The sequence below is a fragment of the Protopterus annectens genome, chromosome 3.part0 (assembly GCF_019279795.1).
Source record: "Protopterus annectens isolate FY-2018-M chromosome 3.part0, PAN1.0, whole genome shotgun sequence".
Lineage (NCBI taxonomy): Eukaryota > Metazoa > Chordata > Ceratodontiformes > Protopteridae > Protopterus > Protopterus annectens.
The window spans coordinates 671,027,055-671,054,164 of NC_056731.1; positions in this window are offsets into that span (position 1 = coordinate 671,027,055).

Consider the following 27,110-nt stretch of genomic DNA (forward strand, 5'->3'; position numbering starts at 1 on the left):
TGTAGTGAAATAAGCAAGAAAGAGTAAAGTATTAAATGCAATGAAATATATACAATAAAGTTTGTAGTGCCATAAATGTGGAATTACCATTGTACTGAAAGAAATGAATAATGCCAACTGTAGTGCAATAAAAGCATGAAACAATACTAGTAACTGCATTAAAGTATATGCAATAAAGTCTGTAGTACAATAAATGTGGAAGAGGAGCTGTTTTGCAATAAATGAATAATGCCAACTGTAGTCCAATAAAAATGTGAAACAATACCTGTAATTGCATTAAAATATATACAATAAAGTCTGTAGTGCAATACAAATGGAATTAGAAAAGTATTGCAAGAATTGACTAATGTCAACTGTTGTGCAATAAAACATAAAACAATTCCAATAACACCAAGGAAAATGGTGCACATCAGGATTGTCTTGTTGTAACCATTGCAGTAGAGCTGCATGCAGCCAGGCTGTAAGGTAAGGTGTGCCAGTTGAATATAACACTGTCATAGCTGTAGAATGCAAATCCAATTCCAATGGATGCAAATTGTATTGGTTAACTCATACAGTAGTAGTCAAGGCTGTCTCTAGGCCAATATTGTACACATAATGCTTTGTCATCCACAGACAGCAGGTACTAAAGGTATATGGGTGAGGTAGTCCACTCCATGAGCCGATATTCTTTGTTGACTTCACATATATTTCAAACCACTAACAATAAATTATGTACACCAGCATTGTTTATACTGACATATAGCTTAGCTACTACCTGCGTTATGCTTGTATTTCTTCCATGTATGCTCTACTGTCACTGCAGTCTGGTATAACACTGTTGTAGTACTACCAGGTCATGTTTTGGTTCTAGGTGAGCTCTAGGCAAATATCAGTCAATCAGTAATCAGCAGTGACTCAGTAGCTCAGTTGGTTAAATGCTCTGTATATAGTACATTTTGCCACACACAGTCCAGGGTTAGGATCCAGTGCTATCTAGCACTAAATATTACAGTAGCAGTCACATAATGTTTACAAATTCTTTCTCTACAGGTAAATGGTTAAGGTATCCCTTATTATGAGTAGATACTTGTGTGTTTAGATGTCACAGACTGTTAAAATCATTAGCAAGAATGTGTTCATGAGCAATGTTCAGTCAGAAATAAAATGTGTAATCCCAGTATGGTTGTATGCCTGGAGTGTCTGTTAAAAGTTGCTGCAGTCAATTAGTACATCCTATGCACATGTCTCCTGTAGTCACTGCTATTGGATTCTATTCCCATGCCTACCAACAAAGGCATGACAGTTGTTTAGTGTCTTTCCTGTACACATACATGTCTCTCAAATGTCACGATTTCATGTTATGTAATAGTGCGTAATCCGTCTGTCACATGATTACCATGGAAATGATTACCTAGATTGCAAAGTATCACTAAATCTGCCCACAGAATACCTTGGCAGTTATATAGGTCCACCTGATGTGCAAGTTCTGTGTAGTTGTGTATCCGCAGTTGTTACTGCCTGGCCCATAGTGTCCTATGCAAATAGCTTGAGAGGCATGTATGTGCTACATCAGCTATAGGAGACTTGTACTAACTGTACACATAAACAAAATATAGACATGTACAGTAGATAGTAGTACTGTTGTCAAAGTACTAATCTGAAATGTTACTAATGGTCTGTTTTTCTCTCTCTCCTCACCCCTAATCTTCATTTATTTCTTATTGTTATTCATTGGTAATGTTTTACTATTAACATATGTTGTTGCAATACCCATATCTTGAGACTTGTGTTTTATTATTATTTTGTTTTATAATTATGCATATTAACATATTTTGTTGCATTATCTATTTTGTTGGCATTATGCTGTAACTGTTACCGGCATGCCGTTAACATACTTACTGTTCTGTTATTTATTATTGTGTTTCACATAATATGCATTGATATGTAATTGGGTTATTTCCAATGTTCTGCCATGCTGTTATTACTAACAGGGATTTTTTCCCAACTAACCCATACTTATTTCTATAACTCTGTTACTACAGCACATCAGGGTAGGCCAGTTCATGGTGATCCACTTACCTTGCCTCAACCGACCATGGCACCAAGTCTTAGCATGTCTGGGATCAAGACCGGTGGTGTCCCCCCTGCTGCCCCTGCACCACCTGTGGCGTCAGGTAGGACCATCTCAGGGGACAGGGCCCGGCCTCCCCCTGGGAACAGTGGCACTGGAGCCATTGTCATTCAAGTTGAATTGATGTTCATGGTGTGCAGGATTGCTCAGCACTGGTATGAACACTGTCTGCACTGGATTGAGGGCATGCTGGCCAACCTGGTGGGCCAGCCTCTCCCTGCTGCCCAGTCTCCAGCACAGCAACCCTTGGGGCAGTGAAGGTCAGTGTCGACTGTCCCATGGGTTGGGACATGAGTCATGCTGCTGCTGTCTAGAGGCACATGTGACTTGGATTCCACAACACCCTCCCCATCCAAGGTGTTCACCCACCTCATGTGTCACACACCTATCTTGTCTCTCTTGTCTGCAAATGCATCCTCTCCTACCCAACTTACCTTCCTACATGTACCTATGTCCCTTCCCCAGTATTCCACTCTCACCTTATTAAAAAAAGGGGGGGGGCACCTGTCCCAAAAAAAAAAAAATATATCACCGCATACATATATCTCCGTTTTGCACACATGTCCACTGGATATAAGTAATTTGGTCTAACTTGACTTGACAATGCACTTATGTTGTCCTCACCCCTCTCTCTGAGGTTTGAGAGTTCAAATTCATCTACAAAATCTGTCAAGGTGCACAGCTATTTCTGTACAAGAAATAGATAGTGATGCTTCTTTCCTACACCTTTCCTGCACATCCCTACATACCATATGTTTTCCCCCTGCTTAACCCCATTTCACCACTTTTCTAGCTCCACTTTTTTCTTTTCTTTGTATTTTTTAGTGCAGAGCTGCACAGCGTGGCATTACTCAGCTTCATTTAGCTAGCTAAATAGAGCTCTATTGTGTATATGTGTTTATAGCATTGTAAGTCACATGTACAAAACAAACACCTCTTCTATGTTTCAAACCCAAGTCTATCACACCTGCAGTACACTACATTAACCCAGCACGCCATGCAGATCTTAATGAAAACAGGTGTTTATATCAAAATATAGTAATTGCCACTTACAGTCATTAGGTGTGTCTCAGTGGAGCTGCGCACTGCTCCTCACCCCGCAAACTAGAATTAAAAATTAATGGGAAAATGGGAATGTTCCTTAGACTCTGGTGCAATAATGCACCACTAGACAACTAAAGACATAAAAATGGATGTAAGTGAGGCTTGTATCAGAAACAAGTAGAAAGATACCTGCTAAGGCATTCGTGGCAAAATACATATTCAACTGAGGCATTGATGCAGAAATACATCCATATAAAGCCATACACATACTGATGGATATAGAAAATGTTTGTCACAGCCTGTATGTGTGCACATATATCTTGTAAATACACATGCTGTAGCAGTGACACAGTAGCTCAGCCTGTTAAATGCCTTGCGTGTAGTACATTTTGCTGCACACAGTCCTGGGTTCAAATCCAGTCTTGTGTTGCAATGTTGTTCAATTACATTATTGTGAAGACAGCAAGTAATGACTGAGTCATGCAATCTATATCCACACAAGTTACTACTAATTAATTAACTACTATCCAGTTTTTCAAGTAAAAAGCCTGCAGGTGGGGGGACACTGCACATATCCGTACAACATAAATATATGTTGCCTACTACTCTGTTATTGGCACTGTTGCACAACAGATGTACCTAAATCACATGCCTTGATTTGACTGTAAAGGGTACCCTTACTCTGGCTCTGCTGTAATGGCAGGGCTGACATAGCTGCCACAGTTACATATATGGCTTGTTGTCCTGTAAAGTGTTCACACTCAGCCCCCAAGTGTTCTATACTGCAGCAGCAGCTGCTGCCTGCAGCACACACACCTGTATATAACGGCAGCACACACACCTGTATATAACGTTAGCAACTACAGACTACCATACTTCCCAACCCCCTATCACAAGGAATATAGACACAGCCATACTTAATGTGGGGTCAAAGGTCCAGAGACTGGGACATGTTTTGCAGTTTCCCCCTACATTGATAATAGGTTGCTACAATATCATCTATTGCATTAGTATGCATATTCAGAGGGGTATGCAATCTGACACTCAAATGTGTGTCTTCTATTACTGACCCCAACCCACAATGTTTGCCAGTGAATTTCCAGATGACCACAATGTCATGGGACACTGACCACACATATGAAGCAAAGCTGTGGACATACTGCATAAATCTCTACAGTTCACAGTTATGGTACCTACTCCTCAGTAATGCCCATCTTAACAGCTATGGAAGGGGCCCAGATCTGCATGAAGGCCATATATATTGCACTGGGTTGGTATCTTATTGGCTAATGTTAGTGCAATTCAGCTGTTTTGGCTGCAATTGGCATAGCAGAGCCACATACTAGTGCAGAGGCAATTACCTGCTAAAGAGCAGTACCTTAAAAAGGCAAGCAGCTGGTTATGAGGAACAAGTCTGTATGATACTTATCTCACACAGACAGCATATTTTGAAAAGATTACCGGAAGCAAAGTTCAACAAAAGAGTACTGCACTCAACCAGGTATGTAATTGTTTTCTCCATATAACAGGATGCAGATGGGAGGATGGAGGTATGTGGAAAAAGGATTACAGCAGTAAGCCTGTCTTACATCTATGGTAATGACATGTCATTGATACTCAGCTGTTCCACACCTACAGGCATGCCTCTCAAATGCTCATAGGCTCATAGGTTCATAAGTGTTTACTAGGCTAATGACCATAAGGGCCTTTTTAAGCCTAGCCAAGCATCACAAATCTCTGACAAGTTCTGATACCCTTGATAAGTGTAAGCATGGGCCTGGGAGATGAACCATTTATAGGTTACCTATTGGCATCCGAGACATAGGTGCCAATCCAGAGCTGAATTTCCATATTCCTATCCAATTGTCCAAGTTGCACTTGAATTGGATTAGGGAGGAACTCTGCTTCACATGGGTGGGGAGCCTGTTCCATAGATGGGGTAGTCTCTGGGATACATACCTATCTCTCCAGCAGGTCCTATTTATATCACAGGCAAGGTTTAAGTATTTAGAATGGGTAATTCTGGTACTGTTTGGTTTGTGAATATGCAGGAGGTCCATCAGAGTGGGGTCTGACAATGCCCTGTATGCTAGGCATTTATTTATTTATTTATTTATTTATTTATTTATTTATTCCAGTTTGATAACCGGGGAGGTCCACTGGGCTCAAGGAGCCAGGGACGTCGGGAGGCATATGCACTGTACTGATTTCAGTACAACTTTTTTAGATGGGGGGTAGCTTTTTTGAAAAAAAAAAACGTACATATTTAAAGGGTCACGTGAAAGAAAACAAAAGCTGGATAAACGCCTGGTATACACCTCAAGCGAAAAAAATGAAAAGACCAATGGTTAGACCACAGCTGAAGATAAAAATGGAATAATCCATGTCAGGAAATAAATCACTTGCAGCTTCACAGTAGTGCCCTTTATAAAACCAAAAGTTGTAACTGAGATGTAGTAGTCAAGGTAGGAAACGGTTCACTTGCAGTTTCACACCACTTTATTAAACAAGAGTAAGCGCTTTCATGATCTAAGTCAGCTGATCGCTTCTTCATACTCATAAAAACAGTTAAAACATTGGTATTTAAAATATGGTTCAACCAATGAAAACACATATAGAACTATGACATAGACTAATTAAAATTCCATACACCAGTACATTAATTTGCCTTATATTCTGCAAAAGATGAAATAAAATATACATATAACAGACACATTTTATGTAATAATCCATATTACTTAATGTTTTAGTGGTCTGGATTTTAAAAAAGGTTGCAAGGAAACAACATTGTTCAATCCAGGAGACCTATCAGCCTGAAGTAATAAAATCCATCTTTGTTCTGCTTCCTCTACCTTATTCCTTATATCACCTCCCCTCTTACTTTTATTTATTATTTCTAAAACCTTGAAATTAAAAATATGTTTCCTATCTTCTTCTTCCACATGTTTTGCTAAAGCACTTGTGTCTTTTTTATTTCTTATATCTCTAAGGTGTTCAAGGATACGTTCCTTTAGACACCTATTGGTTTTGCCTATATAAAAGGCATGACAGACAGTGCAGAAGCTGTAATAAACCAAATTGTGTGTTCTGCAGTCAGCATAAAAATCTATATCAATTATAAATCCTAGTGTAGGATGTTTATATGTTGATTTATTATATAAATAGTCACATGCTGTACAATTTCTGCAAGGAAAAGTCCCCTGCCTATCAGATAGGATCATTCTTTCATTGTTTCTGGATTTATAACAGAGTTGCTTTTTTAAGGACCTCTTATTTCTAAAAGAAAAGCTGGGTCTATCTTCTAACAATTCTCTCAAGTCAGGATCCGACAATAAAACATTCCAATTCTTCTCAAAAATATTACAGAACCTTCTGATGTCACTTGAATAGGTGATAGGGAATCTAACTTTAAAGTCATGACCTTCCTTGCTTTTAACATCTTCTATAGTATTTGAGAAGAGCGGTTTACATCTCCCATCCCTATTTTCAGTGGTATATTTAGAGCTTTCATTTATGTCTTTCTTACTATAACCTCTGTTTAAGAAGTCTTTCTCTAATATATTCATTGTCTTCACAAAGCCTTCATCTCTGTTATGTAAGCGGCTTATTCTCATATATTGTCCTTTCACTACATTTTTGTGTACAAATGTTGGATGCATACTAGTCTTATGTAAGATACTATTTCTCCATGTACATTTTCTATGCATCCCTGTTGTAAGTTCATCTAATGCTGTCTTCTTAACCAAAACATCTAGGAACTCAATAGAGTCCCTGGAATGTTGACTAGTGAATCTTAAAAATTCAGTGGTGCTATGTAAGTACTCCACCATCTCTTGCATCTCTTCACTAGTACCATCCCATAACAGGAAGACGTCATCTACAAAACGTATATACCATACAATTTTGCCAGCATATTTATTGCTAGCACTTAATACATGATCTTTTTCCCATGCAGCCAATGCTAAGTTGGCGTAGCTGTTAGCATAAGCCGTGCCCATTGCTACACCAACTTTCTGTAGATAAAACTTGTCATTGAATAAAAAGACATTATTTTCTAGGACAATATCAAGCAACTCGCATATCAAATTAATCTTAGTGCTTTGAAAAACTTGTTTCAAGGTCAGAATATCATGTATTTTCTCAGTACCCCATTTATTCGGTATCACTGTGAACAGTGAAGTGACATCCATTGTCACAAACATATAATTTCTATTAATATTCCTGGTCTTATTGCAGAATATAAGGCAAATTAATGTACTGGTGTATGGAATTTTAATTAGTCTATGTCATAGTTCTATATGTGTTTTCATTGGTTGAACCATATTTTAAATACCAATGTTTTAACTGTTTTTATGAGTCTGAAGAAGCGATCAGCTGACTTAGATCGTGAAAGCGCTTACTCTTGTTTCATAAAGTGGTGTGAAACTGCAAGTGAACCGTTTCCTACCTTGACTACTACATCTCAGTTACAACTTTTGGTTTTATAAAGGGCACTACTGTGAAGCTGCAAGTGATTTATTTCCTGACATGGATTATTCCATTTTTATCTTCAGCTGTGGTCTAACCATTGGTCTTTTCATTTTTTTATATTTAAAGGGTGTTGGCTCCTTTAAGGAGCATAGGAAGTGAGCTCACATCATGTCCGGCTGGCTGGCTGCAAGCAGGAAACAAACTTGGAAGGCAAACAATGGATGCGAGCAGGAAACAAACTTGGAAGGCAAGCAATGGATTTGCGAGCGGGAAACAAAGGTAGGATTATCGGAAGGTGGCTGCATGGATTCGTGAGTGGGAAACAAAGGTAGGATTATCGGAAGGTGGCTGCATGGATTCGCGAGCGGGAAACAAAGGTAGGATTATCGGAAGGTGGCTGCATGGATTCGCAAGCGGGAAACAAAGGTAGGATTATCAGAAGGTGGCTGCATGGATTCGCGAGTGGGAAACAAAGGTGTGTGTGTGTGTGTGTGTGTGTGTGTGTGTGTGTGTGTGTGTGTGTGTGTGAGAATGCCCCCCACATAATACACCTGCTGGCTATAGGTGTTCAGGCTCAAACCCTGTACCTTTGCTTCAGGGTAAGAACAGCCTAAAGTCCGTAACCACCACCATTTCTGAACTTTGTTCAGATTTTGATGTTTGTCCAAGTTTTTTGTGCTAAGGTATGAATGGTTGTGAGCTATGGTGAGAACTGAAGTATTTCACCCATTATTGATTTTGATGTTTGTCCAGGTTTTTTGTGCTAAGGTGTGAAGTGAGACGTTCTGGGATCAAGACATGCATGGTGATAACACAGCATTTTATTCTAGCAACTTTTCAAAATTATACAAGCAATGTTTAAAATGTGTCCCTGTTTTTTTTGGGCTTTTGTCCCCCCCCCCATAAATGTTGGTTTTTTCCAGATTTCTTGTGCTGCAAAGTTCAGAGATACAGCTGAGTGTCAACATTTTACAAGGAGCTGAGAGCTGCAGGGGAACTTAAGTTTAGTGCTGCTTATGCAGAGTCTGCTTCAATTGTTAATAGCACAACAGGTAGTGTACTTGCTTTTTGATGCAGAAGGTTGTGGGTTCTTCTCCCACAGTAGGTAGATGCATTGCTGATACTGTAGTGTGTTGTAAAGGGGGGTGGATGCTGTAGTCTGTTTTGGCAAAGATATCTAGTAGTAACTATGAACCTGTTATCAGTGTGCCATCCATTCCCTATTGCAATATTACTAGCGTATCATTGTTTCTAATGCAACATAGGCAATTTATTCCTCAATGGCAACAGGCACATTATTTGTAGATGAAACCATAAAATATAAAGTTGTTTGCTAGCAGCAGCCTCTTCATTAGTTACAGATTTCTCTAATGTGGAATTATGTAGATGGCTTTTACAAGTTCAGAGATTGTGCATATTTACTGATACTGTTGGACTGTAGAAGTTTGAGTAGACTTTTATGATGGAAGGTGTATCAAAGAGCACATGTATGTTTCATGTGCAAAGGGCCTATGATTTGAAAACAGCCCAAAGTTAATCTTTATCTGCCACTGGCAAAATGTATTTTCTTTGAATGTGGGTTTCAATGCTGTTTCAATGAATGTGAGTTTCAGGGGCAGAGAAGTTTTAATGCTAAGTCTAGTTTCATTGTGAGACTGCATTGCTTTGTTTAGCAGATATTTATTGGTGTCCGTGCTGTAAAATGCAAAATAAAACTTTTTCTGGCAAATCATTTAGGAATGAAGTCATTAAATAATGACTGTTAAGTTTCAGACATCATAATCTTCAGAAAAATGCATGCTAAAGCAAGACCTGATATTCTAGCAACTGTCTTAAGTTTATACAAGGTCAATTTTTAGTACTGTTTGTATGTTCCCCCAATATATTTGGCCTTGTCCAGATTTCCTGCATTAAGAGGTTGAGAGGTATGTGCAAATAAATCGCTTTACAGAATTAGGAATACCCAAACCTCTCAACTGTCCCCAATTTTGGCTCAAAATGTTGCTCTCCCCCTAATAATCTCTCCACAAAATAGCAATTTTGGAAGAAAACGTGGAGGGTTTACTTTACTTTTATAAATAACTGTAATGATCAGAGTTATACATTACTTTTATTTCAGAAATGCATGTAGATTCTCTAATTTAGTCAGCTGCTCTAAGTTAACTGTGCTCATATTAAAATGGTGTCCCTTCTTTTTACAGGTTCCCAGCTGTATTGTCTGGCAATTTTATATTTTTGCATCACATTTTTGGTCCGTTTTTCATAAAATTGCGGTTTTCTGGCAAATTAGTGGCAAATTGTTAAAGACTGAAGTTAGAAAATAATGGCAGACATTTGAGTTTCAGATTTCATACCTTTCAGAAAATTCGTACTGATGCAAGACCTACTATTATTCTATTATCTTTCTAAGTTTATAACAGCAATATTTAAAAAAAAATCCTTATTTTTGGGTCTTTGCCTCAGTTTTATTTATGAGTTTGTTGCTCTAAGAGGTTGAGAGGTGTGTGTGTGTGTGTGTGTGTGTGTGTGTGTGTGTGTGTGTGTGTGTGTGTGTGTGTGTGTGTGTGGTAGGTAGGTAGCATACCTCTCAACTGTCCAAATTTTGCAGAATGTCCAGATTTTTGCCCCATATTATTTTTCTGTTCCTCATAAATTTTGTGATTTTCTAGAAAATCATTTGAAGGCTGAAGTTGCTAAATAATGACAGACATTTGAGTTTCAGACTTCACGTCCTTTAGAAAAATTCATACTAGCACAAATCCTGTTATTCTAGCAACTTTCTCATACTAGCACAAATCCAGTTATTCTAGCAACTTTCTAAGTTCACGAGAACATTATTTAATATATGTCCCTGTTTATTTTTAGGCTTTGTCCATATTTCTTGCTGTAAGAGGTAGATAGGGGTGTGTGTGTGAATGAAACATCCTAGTTAGGGGTATCAGGTGGTTAGTAATTTACTCAAGCTCAAAACCTGAACCTTAGTTACAGAAAACAAAAGCATAAATTCTCTACCCCAACTACCATGCTGCATTTTTCAAAGAACTGACATTTCAGGTTAATTTTCAATTCAAGGAACTGAGTTTGAGCGAATTTATATTATATTACTGAAAAGGCATTACAGGGAATGCCTCTTCATCGACACTAAAAGAGCGAACCGTGAATTACGAGAATGGCCGTAGCTTGGCTGGGGAGGGGGGTAGCAGTTTGAGAGCTGTGAGTACAAATTTGAAAATCCTAGCTACACCCCTACAAGGAGCCCGTTTTCAGTGGAGGCCCGGGGAGAAAAGTTCCATATTACATAAAAATAAACAAACCAAAATGTATATTATATAGTGAGACATAACAGAGTACAATTGCAAAATAGAAGAACATTCATAATATATTCACATACTAGATTAGAGAACAATTTGTATAGAGTTTAAGTTGTACAGAGGCAGCAGATCATGTGTACAAGGTTATAAAAACTAACAATTTTAAATCATCTGTACGTAGTTATAAAAACTAATATTTGAAAGATTGCATTAAATGCAATTTTTCAGCAAAATAGGGGAGAAATAAAAGTGGAAAGTACATTATTTGCTATGTATACATTCATGATATTGATGTATTCAGAGAGAGGCAGTTGAACAATAGAAAAAGTGGAGTGCATACATGGAAGCATTGATGTTCTTTTTTAAATAGCATCAACATTTATATGTAGGCAGTAGTGAGAATCATTCCCAGATGGGGGAGAGAGAAGACAGATATAATGCTATTTACAATATATACATTCAAGATATAGATGTTATATTATGTTATATTCAGAGAGTGGCAGCTGTTTAGGAAATCAGAATGGAGTAGAGTTATATGTAGAAGAGTCATTAGCAGGTTAGGTAGGTAAAGTGCAATTACATTTTCAATTATGGGAGAGGTAGGAATGGAGCTGAGTTTTAAAGTTTTCAAAGTTTTCAGAAATTCTTGGAGAGGGTGGGAGAGAGTTACATTTTTTTGGCTAAGGAAAAGGATAGGAGAAGCTGACCAATGGGATGGTTTGGTTTGTGTACAGAAAGTAGATTTTGGTGTGCAGATCTTATTCTGTTAAGGGTGTATGATGGTAAGATGTTTGCTAGCACTGGGCATTTGGTTGGTTTAAAAATTAATTTGTGGGCTGTAGTGAGTTGGAGGTAGTCAAGGTGGTTGGGAAGTTCTAGCCAATTTAGCAGGTGGAGTGATGTACAGTGGTGGGAGGAGTATTTAGAATTAGTTGCGAATTTTGAGATTTTGCTGTGACCGATTTCCAGTTTGGAAGACATGATGGAAGATAGTTTGGTTAGTAGGGGAGCACTGTACAATAGTGATGGTAGTAAGTAGGTAGTGACGAGTGTTTGTCTTGTAGAAGGAGAAAGAAAGTGGGAGTTTCTGTACAGCTTGCCAGGTTTCTGATGTGTTCTCTTAATATTTAGCTGAATATGTGTATCAAATTTTAGGTGTTCATCAATTGTAACCCCAAGAAGTTTAGCAAAAGGAACAACTTCTGTGATGGAGTTGGGATGGCTGATAATATTGAGAGTGTTTGTCAAGAGGGAGGGTTTTTGAGGGAGAGAAAAATAGAATTTTGGATTTATTGGCATTTAGAGAGAGGTGGTTTTGAAGCATCCAGTTTTCAGTAGTTGAGAAGGCAATTTGAGTTTTTGTTTGGAGCTCTGGGAGGTGAAAATCAGAGCAGACTAAAGTTGAATTGCCTGTGTATTGCATTATATTAGTGTTAAGAATGGAAGCATGGACATCATTAATAAATATATTAAAGAGCATTGGACCGGGTATGGATCCCTGGGGTACCACAGTTGGGGTAGGTAGGAAGGCTGAAGTGCCAGTTTGCCATTTCATGGACTGAGATCTGTCAGAGAGGTAGCTGTTGAACAAGGTTAGGGTATTTTGAGAGAGATTAAGGTTAGAAAGGTGGTTCAGGAGGTGGGTATGGGAGACTGTGTCAAACGCACAGATCTCCCCTCAAAAGCCTGTGTGAAACAGAATATAGGGATAGGACCTTGAGGCAGTCTGCATAGGACATATTACTTATGCCCTGTATTCTTTTAGTGAGGAACCGCTGTGGACATTCTAGTTGTTGGATATGCCTGGTTAGGTACATACTAAAGGAGACATTGTACTCAATAATAGGTCTGATGAATGCAAAATACAGTGTAACAATGACTTCCTTGGACTTAGAGACCATGCCTTTGTTTATAAGTTGCGCAACATAGAATGATTTCCTCACCACTGTGGACACGTGATGATCAAAGGCTAGATTACTATCTATGTGTGTCCCTAAGTCCCTGACTACTGGGTCAACTCTATGGTGTGTGTTGTCAATATGAAAGTTACCAAGGATGGATGACTTTCTAAAGGATACTATTATCCATTTCTTGGCATTTAGTTTTAGTCCATGACTCTAACACCAGTTGTTTGTTTGTCTCAGCTCCTCCTGGAGAACATTTGTGTCAGTGTTGGATTCACTTGACAGCTCCTAATTTGCAAACATTTGCAAATTTAGTCAGCCAGAGACCACTGATATTGGCCTTGACTTCTGAGACATAAATGACAAAAAGAAGCAGTGCAGGGACTGATCCCCGAGGGACTCCACTTGAGAATGGCCTCTTTGTAGAGGTGGACTCCCCAATTCTAACTTCCTGGGTGCTGTCTATGAGCCAGTTGGCTATCCACTGGGTGACATATGGGTTTGTACCTAACCTCTTGAGTTTTCCAACAATTCCCAAGTGTCCCTGACTTCCACACACATCTTAGCTCTGTCCCTCTTATTCCCACCTAAAATTGTTTGCTGCTGTAAGGAGATAGTGAATGACATGTAAAACATAGTAACAAGAGGTAAAGGTGAATAGTCCTGTAACATCAGACAGTGTACACTAATTCACCTCCTCTCAGTCTGTCAATATCTGAAATAATTACATCTAACATTTTAAAAGTGTTCTTGATTGCCCCTGATGTACTCTGGTTAAGTCCATGATCCTGTTTACATTGTTCCCTGTCTGGTTGAGAGCTACGCCTAACATAACTGTCGACCTGTTACAGTAAGATATCTCAACAAAGCCATAATGAATGGAGGGACAAAGGCCCAAAATGAAGGACACTGCAACTATTGCTCGTACAAAGTAAAAAACTGAATAGAATAACAGATATTACAGTAGCATAACTGTGTTCTAAAGAGTATGACGCCTTAAACCCAGATGTCTGTCTTTATTTTCTGATATCAAACATCAATGATTAGCTAACCTTTTGTCAGAAATCCACAATGTTGTATGGAAATGACCAAAACTATGAAGTAAACATCTTCTCATTCTGCAAACATCTGTATAGTTGAGAGGTCTGGTGCCTACAGGGAACATATAATACACCAGGTTTGCATTTGTTTGTCATTGTGGCACACTGATGTTGCTGGAGGATGTCATAATGGTTAAGGTGTTTACCTTACAGACACAAGGTGCAAGGTTTGATTTTTGCATGGGATAATTGGCTATGGCTAGGCTTAAAATAGTCCACAAGGGCAGTTAGCCTTGTATGAACCTATGGACTGTCTCCATAGTCTGGTTGTAATAGCACACTGCTATTTGTCTGGCAGTGGCCGTATGATATATTAGTGGGAGTTTACCCATGGGGACACACCACAGTAGATTGCAGTGCTGGGCATAGGAATCTGATACAGCATACAGGGACATACCCCAGTATTTCCACTATCATGGTGGTATTCACACACGTAGTGTGTTGCCAGACTGTGGGATATGACATTTGAGGGAGCAGTGGATAGTGCAGGACATTATGGCTGCGCTGGATCTGTACAAAGTGGACATCCACATATCTGGTCCTGTAATGTTTTCCCCTTTTGTTGTCTTTCAGGAACCATTTACCACATAAGACATCCCCCTTCTCATATGCAGAGAATGACATAATAGTGGATGGACTGAGATAGCACCATCAGACCTTGTTGTCCAGGGGGAGGCATAATTGGGAACAGGGGGCAGACATGCTGAATGCTGCACCACACACAAGGCAGATGCTGCTGCCAGGGATCATGCCACCACTAGTGGAGACCTGCAATGAAACAACCACTCTCGGCCACAGAGGAATTCCTGGTGAACCTAGGAACACACACAACAGTTCCCAGGCATCCATCACACCATACATTGTGGAAGTGAGTGCCACAGTGTCCACAGCAAAGGAGCATCCAGGTAAGCGTACTGTGTTCACCAGAGTAATACTGCATCAGGCATTATGGCAGGCTGTACAGACCTGCACAAGGGTGTCAGGTCTATCTGCACTGAAGGTGGAGTGGGGTTTATGCTCAGTTGTGCACACATACTCTGAATGCCAGCAATACAGCAAGTATTACAGTAGCTACTGTGCATGTGGATATATGCACATATTACCTTGTAGTGCTGCAACAGTTTGTGGTGCTGATAATACCTCTCCTTGACCTTTTCATAGATCCATCAGGTGTGGCCCAAGTCAGTGGTCCTGTACCTGGTAAGTGTGATACTGTTTTTTATGGATCATATATACCCTATGAAAGTTAAAGGCTGCCATATTGCCCTGTGTGCAAATGTGGTATTCAGCCAGAGTAGAATATTTGCATGTTCAATTCTGGAACAGTTAACTACCATTCACAGACTGGGTAATCACAGGTGTATATTTGAATGACCATCGATACATTTGCACTTATAGTTACTAACGGCTACACAGCCTGGTATACATGGGGAAATTACTCCCAGATGCCTATTCAGACACAAAATGGAGATGGTACATACACAAGGCAGTGACACTAGTACTGGCATATCATTCTCAAGATAGGTGTTCTGGGTTTTATGTGTAGTTCTATCACCTATAGTGTCATATTGCATACCTTACAAGCAGATTGTACTGGCAACTTAGGTTCTTAGGTTCATAGGTTGGTACTAGGCTATCGGCCCTAGGGCCTATACAAGCCTAGCCATAACAATTCCCTGGATATTTCTTCCCACAATATTTACTTCCCTGGACCCCTGTCAAGCAGGGCTACTAACATGATCCCCGGGGTGAATTTTCTATCTCCCATCCAATCGTCAAGTTTCCTTTTGAAGAGGGCCAAGAAGGCGCTCTGCTTGACATGTATGGGCAATCTATTCCAGAGTATGGGGAGTCTCTGGGTCAGGAACCTATCCCTCCAGCATGTTTTGTTCACTGGAATGACAAGCTTTAGATCCCTGGAGCATGTGGCTCTGAGGGATTGGGATTTCTTTAAGTGGAGCATGTCCAACAGCTCAGGGTTTGTCATGGCCTTGTATGTTAAGCAGAGATCACCTCTGAGTAGGCAATATGCCACAAAGTATAGCTGGAGTTTTTTTAGACGGTCAGCATATTGCATCTGCTTTAGGCCTGTGATTCTTTTAGTGAGGTATTTCTGCAGTCTTTCCAGCTGTTGCAGATGTCTTCTGAGGTACAGACCAAACGGGAAGTTATACTCTGTAATAAGTGTAATGAGGGATGAGTACAATGGGGCAATGACCTCCTTTTTTCTGGATGAAAAGCCCTTAGTGATGAGGTGTTCCACATAAAAGGATTTCCTGATTGTTGTGGGAATATGGTTATCAAAGGTGAGACCACTGTCCACCTGTGTCCCTAAGTCTCTCATCACACTTTTGATGTTTAGTGTACTGCCACCTATGTGGTAATTCATGTTTACATGTTTTTTCCAAAAGGGATAACTATACATTTCTTGGCATTAAGCTTGAGCCTATGACTCTGGCACCAGGCATCAGTTTCTGTAAGGCCCTTTTGTAGAATATCCACATCATTTGGGGATTCAGTAATGGCTCCCAGTTTGCAGTCATCTGTGAACTTTGTTAGCCAGAGTCGCTTAGTGTTGGTCTGTACTTCAGAGAAGTAGACACCAAACAAGACTGGTCCCAGGACTGAACCCTGAGGGACTCCACTTGTCACTTGTCTGCAGCTGGATTTGGAGTCGGCTACTTTCCAGTCTGGGTTCTGTCAGTAAGCCAGTTGGCAACCAATCGAGTGACATAGGGATTTTTGCCTAGCTTAGTAACTTTATCTATGATTCCAGAGTGGGGGATGGTGTTGAAGGCCTTGGCGAGGTCCAGATAGGCTGTGTGGACTGCCTTATCCTCATCCACAGCTCTGGAGACTGATTCGAAGAAGTCAATCAGGTTCAGGAGACAAGATCGGCTCTTTCCGAACACAAACTGCTTGGCATCTAGTGTTTGAAGGCTGCCAATGTCTTTGTTTATAAATTCCATGATAATGCGTTCCATGCCCTTGCAGATCAGGCTCATCAGACTAATGGGACGGTAGTTCCCAGGATCCAAGGTGGACCCCCCCTTGTGGACTGGGATAAATGTAGCTGTGCGCCACTCAGTGGGCACGAAGCCTGAGGTGAGGTTATGATTAAACATGACACTTAGGTGAGGTGCCAGTTCATTTTGTAGTTCATGTAGTACACAGCCCAGGATATCATCTGGCCCCATGTATGCTGCATTCTTAGTTTTGGAGAGTGTGGTTTCTACCTGTGTGGCCATGATTACTGGAATTTGGCAATCTTTTGGTATTGAGATGGGCCCTTTAGGGGGTGAAAGGGGGGTGAAGTTGGCAATAAATCGATCTGCCAGGATATTCGCAATATCCTTGGGAACAGTATATTTAATGCCATTCTGTTGTAGCCCAGTGCAGATCTGAGCATTGCCATTTAGATTCTTGACATAACTACAGAATGCCTTGTGGTTGTCTTTGGAATCTTTGGCACTTTTATTTTCGTAACTAGCTTTTGATTTTATGAGGGAGCTCAGCTTCTTACTGAAGCTGGTGAGGGAGTTTTTTGCATCCTGGGATTTTCCTCTCTTCTGCAACAGTTTCTTCCTTCTGTTGTATAGTTTGTTTATAGCAGGGGACCACCAGATTGGCTTCCTTTTTTTGGAGGAGGGCATCTTGGTTCTATTTGGGATGGCACGATTCATGCATGAGTGGATGAGCTAGTACAGTGCCTTAGTGTAGGATTCAGCAGTTGAACTTTCAGATCCCATCTGCATGGGTGTCTTGAAGTTTGTCACTTCTGACTTCAGTGGCATGAAGTTGGCTTTGGAGAAGTTTTTTATGGAGGTTTCCTTACTGGGAGGTGGGGGTGGGATGTGGATGTGAAGGATGATTTGCTTATGATCAGACCTGACCAATGAGGGGGTGACAACCGGTGTATAGCATCTGTCTCCCATGTTGGTAATGACCATGTCTAGGATATTGGAGCCCCTGCTGGGACAATGGATTGGTTGATCCAGGGCATTGGAATTTATGAATTCCAAGAACCATTGAGAAAAGGTGTTGGTACCTGAGTAGTTTTCCCAGTTAATGGCAGGGTAGTTGAAATCACCCAGTATTAGGGTGTTTGCTTGTATCTTAATATTTTCCAGTATGTTTAGAAAGGTGTAGCAAGAATCTTGGGGCATGGTGCGGGATCTGTAGCAAGCTACAATCTGGATTGCAGTCTTACCTAGTGTTAGTTGCACCTGGAGAATTTCAGATGCATTGTGTTGGGCAACTAGCCTGGAGATGTGAATATCCTTGGTGAATATGGACACTCCTCCACCTTTAGTGTTTCGGTCTTGGTTTTGTGGCTGAAAAGTGTGGTAAGAATTGTAGACTGGTATTGCGAGGTGCTCTCTGGAGCCTTGAACCAGGTCTCAATTACTGCACAGATATCAATGTTCTCCATTTTTAGGAGTGCCTCAAGAGAGTGTATTTTGAGGTTTAGACTTCTAGCATTGAGTAGCATTACCTTCAGATTTTGCATGCTTGTATCTGTTATGGTGGTGGTTTTGTCCTTTGAACCTTGCCTAAAAAAGGCACTATAGGGGTGGCAAGGGCTTTAGCCAGTAACCTGAATCCCAGTGGTGACAGGTGCAGACCATCTCTGGCAAAGCATCATGGTTTGTTGATCATGTCTTCCCAGGCAGACAGATACTCGATCCCCTTTGTATGACGCTAGAAGCTTAGCCAATTGTTGAAGTCAATTATTTTGTCCTTATACTGTGGTATCATTCTGGGTGAAGGCAGGATGCTACTCAGGGCTAGGGTCATACCTGCCTAGTCCACATGATATGAGAGCTCTTCCATGTCTCTTTTCATGAAGTCCAGGGAGATATGTCTGAAGTCATTCACTCCAACATGGACAATGACAGAGTCGTATTTGTACTTGTGGAGTGACTTGAGTGCATGCATTATGTGGCAGATCCTGGCACCCAACAGGCAGCTAATTGTAATTTTCTCCTTAGTCAGCCTGGTGAGTGGGACATCAGTGTGCCTGACTATAGAGTCACCTATGACTAAAGTGTTGGGTACATTGTCTTGCCTTAGGGGAAACTGGATGCAGCTGAAGTGCATGTTATAAAGGGCTTGACTTGTCTGTGTCTGTTGGTGTGAGGTTGTCTGTTGGCATGGGAGCAGGGATGATAAGATGTGAGACCGGTAATGCAGTTGTGGATCATCATTTGTATGAGTATGTGTGGTGTACCATAAATAAAAGTGCACATAGTAAAGTACTGCTTTTGTCTTGTTTTTCACAGGTGACTAGGGGGGTTGGAGTCTGTTCCCCTCACAACCTGATGTCAGTGTCTCATCGGACTCTGATGATGATGGTGGCCATAGTGAGGTATAGGTGGGGTTGCCGACAGCTGAATCTATCCCACAGGTTGACATCCATCTTCTGCCCCCATTGTCACTGCACACAGTCAGTATGCCCACACATACCCAGTCCCCAGAGGGCAAAGATATTGGACAGTCAGAGGATGGAGACATTGAACTGGGCAGTGTGGCAACTATGGTGTAAATGAGTGTGGACACTGTTTATAGCCAGAGATCTGTTGAGGTCCCACACAGGCAGATTGACAGGGGTGCTCATAGGAGGACTGCTGTCCATCCACCACCTGCAGATCATGGGTCACTTGGCACATGTTTTGCACCATCATGGTGACTCAGGCATGTTCTGAATGCAACACCAGATGGATACTTAGGGTTATGGATGTAGCACAGTCTGGCATCCATGACTGCCTCCACTGCACTGGTGACACCCTGGATCAGTTCACTGATGCAGTGCACAGACGGTGGGCTGGAAAATTGTCTGTCTTGGTTCACACATTGTCTGTGCTAGAATATCTGGTTGGAGTTGGGCATCGGACATGTGGATGTAGGTCAGCAACACCATTTGCTGAGTGTTCATGTGGCTGTGCACAGTCACGCTGCTGTAGTGGCAGTACCTCCAGAGCTACAGATGGTGGTGTGCTGTCCATACCACAATGTGGCAGGCAATGGGCAAGTGTTCCTGGGTGGTCCCATGGGGGACACAGCTCCATCAGCCAGCAGTCCCCATCACGTACTAGCACCGCATCTGACCTTGTGCATGGTCATGTCAGTCTTACTCCTGGCAGAGCCAGTTCCCGTGTTCATGGCCAGAGACAGTGACCTGTCCACTCCACCATGTACGGTCCACAGCTGTCCAACATACACATGTGTAGGGCTAGCACTGGGCTTGACTGCGTACACACACACACACACACACACACTCAAACAACACTGTCACATGCGGTCACCAACAGACAGACATGGCACCTCTCCATGGCCCATCTAACCTGCATCCCTTCCCATCTCACACACATGCTGTCAACTGTTTAGCACAGCCTAGGCCCCCAGCACCCGCACAACACACCCTGCTCATGTGATGACACCTGTTCCACATCCCTGCCATCCATGCCATCAATGCAGGGATATGCTACTATGTGTCTGATGCACAGGATGTATATATTACTTGACATGCTTGTGTTGTGCAGTATTGTTTTGGCATGCCACTTGTTGTGGGCCACAACAGGTACTGTATGCTGGCATGTGCCATGACTACACATCACACTTTGTGTATCTCTGTTGCATGATGTTGGAGTGGTGGTAATGTTACAGAATGACAGGTGTGTCACAGTCCTCTCTATGTTTCTGTTCCTGGAATCTGAAGGGATAAACTATGAATGCACAGTGGCAATATAGCAGCACAGGATGGCATGGCAGCACAGCAGAATTATGACATCAGCAAGGGATGGCAGTATACGTGCATGGCTCCCAAGGTGCATATGTGTAGAACAGTCTATCAGGGTCAATGGGGGCAGTCAGCATAATCATGCATTCATACTTTGTGATAACGTCTGCTACCCTTGCTACGTGTCACTTGGGTTTTCTGAACTTACAAATCTAGAAAGTGTGCTGATGGTATTGTCACATATACAAATATCCTGTGTATAGATCAGACATGTGACAGACATCAGTAATGATTATATAGAAAATGTAGAGGCCAGCAACTACTCACAGGGCCATAAAATGCATAACCATTGCATGGAGATGGCCCATATGGGCATGTCTGTAGTGCTGCAAGGGGATATATTTACACACACAAGTCGGCTGATGGGAGATTAGAACCCCTGCTTGTCTATTATTACACACTATAGTTCACAGTATTTATCGCATGTGACACGAAGTTTATCTGATATTAGACTGTCTGCCAGCACTCTTAAGGTGGATAACATAAGCAGGCCTTGTAGAGGAGGCCAGTGCAGAGGCCAGCAGCTAGTCATAGGGCCATAAAATGCATAACTGTTGTACGGAGATGGCCCATATGGGCATGTCCATAGTGCTGCAAGGGGATATATTTACACACACACAGTTGGCTGATGTGAGAGTCAAACCCCTACCTGTCTACTATAGCTTGCAGTATTATTGCATGTCCAACGTTATGTCTGTTGTATATGGGATTGCAGGCATAGTACTTGGGGAGTACACAAAGTAGTCTTGTGTTAGGCAGCATGTGTGGCCTGCAGAGTGATATTGCTTGTTACTGTTATTCTATCTAGTGTCCTAGGAGTGGGATATATGTTACTATCCCTGCTATGTGTGTACAATTTCCAGTATGGCCATATGTGGCTGGTTGCAGTTAGATAGCCAACAAAGTGGCCAGGGACAATATGGCCTGTCCAAGGTATGCATTTATACAATTGTACATTATAACACCTGCCCACATGTGTCTGTCTACAAGATGACATTCCACAAGCACAGGGTCTGTGGGTGAGTGGATTGTGTACTGCTGTGGCCTTGGTCTGGTTTCTTCAGACAACTCTTGTGATGTGTAAGTGCAGACAACCTCAGCATTCTGAGGGTATGTGGGGAAATTCTTACATCCCCACACACATATATAGTTTTGGCCCTTTGTCTCCCCATTATCTCTGACTTTGTTCAGCTTTCTTGCGGTAGCAGATTGAGGGGCATGACAGCCTGTGAGAATACCACCATGCGAGTACCTCACATGCAAAAGATGTGGATGATGCCAGATTCAAACCATCAAAATCATCATGCATGCTAACGTCCCCAGCCCAGTGAGCCACACCTGCCGCCAGACAGAGAGGTGTCATTCCACAAACAACAGCATACAGACATACATTGTCACCCCTGCGTTTTGTGACACATACGATGTGTGGCTAGGTTCTATGTCATAGCCCTGGAATTGGCTGGTCTGCTAATATATCACTGCAGACTTACTGTTACAACAGTTGGATGGGAACACTGGTGTGTTGGTGGTGGGGGAAAAACAGCACATGATCCACTGGCATAGACAGTAGTGCAAATATCTTGTGACTCCACTATTTAACATCACCCTTGACTGCTGTAGTGAATATCAAACCATGAGGCCTAGCAACATTATGGAACACATATTATTGGACTGGGTATCTGTAGTCCCATGTGGATGTTACATCTCTTCAAATAGCCCACTATGTTCCCTTGCATACATGCAGCAGGTCCATGCATATGACAGCATATTATAGTACTCCTTACAAGTGGTGTGTAAGTGAGTGACTTACCATGAAAATGTAGCAGTTGACAGAACTGTAATTCAGGGCTGACTCTGTCTTATGCACACAGTACACAACCAATGCATGGTTAGTTTCAATTTGTGTGGGGTACCAGGCATCATATTTGCTATATGTATGCAAGTCAGAGTAAGGTGTCAGTCCTTAGGGCCCCAGGTTGTCAGTCCACGTGGTATGCATTGTGTCTTGGGAAAGGCCAAGGCATACTGGGCATGCCTACATCTGCCAAAAGAGACATCCTCAGGGGTTTCCTCCTCCAAGTCCTCCTGTGGGCGTGGCTGTGGGAACCTGGGCACTGGTGGGGGGCTTGTATCCTTTCCCTTTGCTGATCCTGTTGCAGCTGTTTCCACAGGATCATATTGTGTAGCATGGCACATACTGTGAACATCTGTGTACTTGTGGCTGGAGAGTACTGCAAGCCTCCACCAGATATATCAAGGCACCAGAACCATGACTTCAGCAGCCCAAACACACTCTTTATGATCTTCCTATTTGTGCGTGTGCCTCATTATGTCATTTTTCCATGGGTATGTGTGCATTTCTGATGGATGTCATCATCCACGATTCCACTGCATAGCCAGCATCCTCCAGTAGAGGGCCATGCGGGATGTCCCCCCTAGCGAACATCTAGTACAGCTGAGATGCATGCCAGATATGCGAGTCGTGATAACTGCCTGGGCTGCCAGCACACACATTCATGATAATGCCCTGGTCATTGCACATGACCTGGTAGTTGATGGAGTGATACCCTTTGTGGTTGATGTAGATTCTACCCTCCTCACCAGGTGGTGCCTTGATGTGTACATGAGTGCAGTCCATGTCACCCAGTACCTCGGGGTAGTGTGCTACACAGTAGAAGTGTTGCATATTGCTGGCCCTTCCCTCAGGGATGAGGAGAAAATAAATGTGCTCACTGGCATGTGGTAGTATGGCATCCAGGAACTGGTGGAGTACCCTGGATGCTGATGCCTGTGAGACCCCCATAATGTCCCCAGTTGGCCTTTGAAAGTACCTGCAGCTAGTACCCAAATGTGCTACACATACCTTTATTTCCACTGGAATGGTTTGCCCTCTGTTGTCACTGGGTCTGAATTGAGGGAGGCAGAGCTCAGTGAGTTCTTGTAGTATGTCCCTGTCCACACTGTAGCGCTCTACAATCTCCAGCTCATGTAGCCCCTGGAAGGTTATCCTGGTCTGAACACTATTCTTCTTCTTCTCAGTCTAGGCCTATTGTCAGCCGCAGCAGCATTGACCTCATCATCTTGCACAGGCAGATGTAGCAGACATGCAGCAGCTCCTAGCATTCATTCAGTTAAAAATCTGAAGTCTGTACTCCAGTGGTGCAGAGTATGGGGGTGAAATCAGATTGAAGAGTGTATGCAACACTTATAGTCCTCTGCTGTAGGTGCAGCCTGTGCGATTGGCTACCTGTAATGCATTCCACCTGTCAAGTACATCATTATGGACTGTTAATGGCCCCAGTTTAATTGAAACAGGGATCATCACTAAGTAATATACCACTGGCTTTCTCAGCCAATTTTTTTTTTTTTGGACATTCTTCACTCAGCACTGTGGCATGCTATACAAACATGCACCATGAACATAAACAAGGCTTAGCAGCCAGTGTACACCCCCCCTTGTTGAACGCAGCCTTGCACCATGCAAACAGGTGAAGCGAAGGTAAACAATGCTCAGCAGTCACTGCACACACTCCCCTGAAAGGTCACGCTCAGCACAGTGGCACTCCATGCAAACACACTGATACACGAGCCCTGAAGGTAAACAATGTTTATCAGTCAGTGTACACATCCCCCTGCTTATCACAGCGGCACACCATGCAAACAGGTGCAGCTGAGCTCCAATAAGCTTACAAGTCCTCAGACACCCCTTCCTGTTGATGTCAGCTACCTCTCCCTGGATACCAACATGGTTCTGTGCCTGCAGGAATGTGATCTGCGAACACGAATACCTATTTGTGCAATTCAGTAACCCCACCTAATTTGCATAGGGATCCATGCACACAACATGGAAGCTACATGATTCCAAGCCCTGTCTCATTGCCAACAGCACCATTCCACTATCGTAGATACCCCACACAGGGTCCTATAATACATTACTGTCACATACTACTAAATTTGTTTCTTACACTCTTTTTTATTTTTTTTTCATAAAAGCATGTTTGTGCAGTGCAGCGTGCCATGCAAACATAGACAGATCATTAAAAAAATATTATTTTAAAGTATTTCCCATAAGGTTTTGGACACATGGTGGATAATTTTGCACATCTCTGTGTCTGCTATCCTATTTCTGTCCATCAAACTACACTTTTGCAGCCCCTGCTCTCTGTTTAAATTCCTTTTCGCGGAATTTTCCCATGTACACTTCGGACACCAACAAGGGGTCTGCAGGACTGCCTATCCACTTGCTGGATCACTCTACCTCCCTCATTTGCATGCAATTCATCTCCTTAAGAGGTGATTTGCATGCCATGGATACTTCTGTGTTGGTGCGTGCATGAGCACCGCCCAGCTCTGTTTACTGGATCGCAAACCTGCTTACATTCGTGTAAACCAATTTGCCACGATGTCCACATGGAAAAAAAGTCCATGTAGGCTTTATTAAATTCCCCCATAATCAAAAAAATTTAATTTGGAGATACTTGTTAGCTAATTTAATTCACTAACAGTCAGAGAAATGATTTATAGCTTCAAGTTCTTCAAAAGCTGTCATTTTCCTGTTAGAATTTCAGCTGCTTGGTTAAGAGAGAACAGACTTCAACATGAACCTCTCAAGAAATGGTACTTGGGATTCTTATAAATGACATCCAGCCACTAATATCTATTAAGCAGGATGTATTGCTTAAAACAGACAAAATGGATGCCAAAACAGAAAGTTTCAAAGAAGAGAGCAGAGAGAGGATGGAACATTTAGAAATTTTTATGAAACAACAAAGTGCACAAATCAGCAGTATGGGAGAAACTTTAAATGATAATGGAGGGAGAATAACTGAAGATGAGTCTCAGACTGAATTTCTTTTAAAGCACAATAACTGGCTCATATATAAAGTTGATGATTTAGAAAATAGACTGAGTCAGAATAACATTAGAATTTAAGGTGTACCTGAAAAGTATGTGGGAGACAATATAATACATTTTTTAAACATCTGGCTACATAAAACATTGTCTACTTGAAACTTTACCTTTTAGAAATGAAATGGCACATAGATGTATGAGAGCACCTTTGAAGAAGGGAAACTCAACACCATGTTCAATTACAGTTAAGTTTATGGCTAACTGAGAAAAAGGTCCAGTATTAAAAACACAATGGCCCAACCCACGTATTAAAATAGGTGAACATGTAGTCAGATTTGACAATGATTATTCAGTGAAGTAATAAATAAAAGAAAATCCTGCTTACCACTTATCAAGGAAATTATAAAGGCCAATATTAAAGCCACTTTGGTGTTTACTGCAAATATCACATTATTTCTTTCCGAAGGAACTAAAATATTTGACACAATGGTTGAGGTATCCACTTTTGTCTGCAAAAACAAAACATTAAAAAAATGGAGGTGGTGGCTAGCCCATAGGAAAATGGAAGCTTAATCCAGCTTCTCACCTAACCCCAGGCATTTAATCCACCTTTTTTGATGACAGAAGCCCTTTCTTCCTAGTCTTGTAACATGACAAGACCATGTCTCTCAGTGAGGAAAACTGCAAGTTACATGATCAGTTTAAAAAAAAGTATCCCTGGAAGATCACCTGCTCATCCTATTTGAAAAACTCTCTGAAATGACAAGTGAGATGGGGACCTACATCATCTCAGACAAGAAACAAAGATCGCATTGCTAGTGAATGAGATAGAATCGCTTAAAAAATCTATGAAGGAGTTACAGCAGACATCTGCTTCTTCGTCAGGTTAGTTATCACGGTGGAAGGAGGAGCTAGCTGAACAAGCTACTAAGGCAGATGATCTAGAGAACATATTGCAGAGATGCAACATATGGCATGAAGAGAGTACCTAATGCTGTGGCAGATAAGGATCTCTGGACTTTCTGCAGTAATTTAGCTTGGAGGTCATACATCTCCTGAGTGACCTTAACCCAATAATTGAATGAGTTCACCATGTGGGTTCCTCAAAAAAAGTGGGAGATAACCTCCAGGCATGTCATAATTACTTTTTATTAGCCAGGACAGGGGAGTGGCTGATATGATATGATATAATGAGAGTGTAGGAATTTACTGGAATAAGGACAATACAATATCTCATGGCTCAGAGATTTCTCACATTGCCTCTCTGGCCTAAGGTAGACCATGTCCAGTTACACAAGGGAGTTAATGGACTGCAGCTACAGAGTTTCAATGTGATTGCCAGCTCTTCTTTCTATTGATAGTGCAGGAAAACAGTACTCATTAAGTATTCCAGACAGTTAACTCACTTTCTGGAAGACCAACAGGCCCATGACATGCCCACAGATTAAATGGACGATGACTCGAATTGGACTTATAAAAAATGGAGTGGGAGTGTGCATCTGCATACTCAAAAAAGCA